The sequence below is a fragment of the Perkinsus marinus genome (assembly GCF_000006405.1).
Source record: "Perkinsus marinus ATCC 50983 genomic scaffold scf_1104296975064, whole genome shotgun sequence".
Taxonomy (NCBI): domain Eukaryota; phylum Perkinsozoa; order Perkinsida; family Perkinsidae; genus Perkinsus; species Perkinsus marinus.
Window position 1 is genome coordinate 1 of NW_003200886.1, and position 819 is coordinate 819.

At 47.0% G+C, this 819-nt stretch overlaps 4 non-coding genes across 4 annotated transcripts; all 4 read right to left on the reverse strand.

Moving 5' to 3' along the window:
- Nucleotides 1-2: 2 nt before the first annotated feature.
- On the reverse strand, nucleotides 3-74 carry Pmar_PMAR023114. Its single transcript has one exon. It is a non-coding gene; the product is annotated as a tRNA-Thr (tRNA).
- Nucleotides 75-176: 102 nt separating this feature from the next.
- On the reverse strand, nucleotides 177-248 carry Pmar_PMAR023115. The gene has a single exon. It is a non-coding gene; the product is annotated as a tRNA-Thr (tRNA).
- Nucleotides 249-350: 102 nt separating this feature from the next.
- Nucleotides 351-422, reverse strand: Pmar_PMAR023116. The gene has a single exon. It is a non-coding gene; the product is annotated as a tRNA-Thr (tRNA).
- A 102-nt stretch (nucleotides 423-524) lies between these two features.
- On the reverse strand, nucleotides 525-596 carry Pmar_PMAR023117. Its single transcript has one exon. It is a non-coding gene; the product is annotated as a tRNA-Thr (tRNA).
- Nucleotides 597-819: the final 223 nt, after the last annotated feature.

The window sequence follows — 819 nt, forward strand, 5'->3', positions numbered from 1 at the left end:
TAAGCCACTGGACAGGATTGAACTGACCACCTTCTGCTTACGAAGCAGACGCTCTACCACTAAGCTAAAGTGGCGCTCAGATTAAATACATAAATCTATAATCTTTCTGTATCCTTTGCGGAGTGAGCAAACCTGCTCCTGCTTCTCGTACCAGACCAGATATTTATGGTGTTATAAGCCACTTGCCAGAATCGAACTGACGACCTTCTGCTTACAAAGCAGACGCTCTGCCACTAAGCTAAAGTGGCACATAGAATGAATACATAAATTATTAATCTTCCTGTATCCTTTGCGGAGTGAGCAAACCTGCTCCTGCTTCTCGTACCAGACCAGATATTTATGGTGTTATAAGCCACTTGCCAGGATCGAACTGACGACCTTCTGCTTACAAAGCAGACGCTCTGCCACTAAGCTAAAGTGGCGCACAAGATAACTGCATAAATCAATAATCTTCCTGTATCCTTTGCGGAGTGAGCAAACCTGCTCCTGCTCCTCATACCCGACTAGAGCCTAATGCTGCTGTAAGCCACTTGCCAGGATTGAACTGACGACCTTCTGCTTACAAAGCAGACGCTCTGCCACCAAGCTAAAGTGGCTCGCAGAATAAGTACATAAATCGATAATCTTTCTGTATCCTTTGCGGAGTGAGCAAACCTGCTCCTGCTTCACGTCATGCCGTTCGCAGTTGATGGAGGTTCTGTGATGGGAGTTTTGGCAATATGTCACGGACGAGGGTGGATCTCACAAACCCATGTGGGAAGCAGTCCACGTCCGTGACGCATTCAGTGCCCGGGATAAAACACGGCTATACCAATCAGC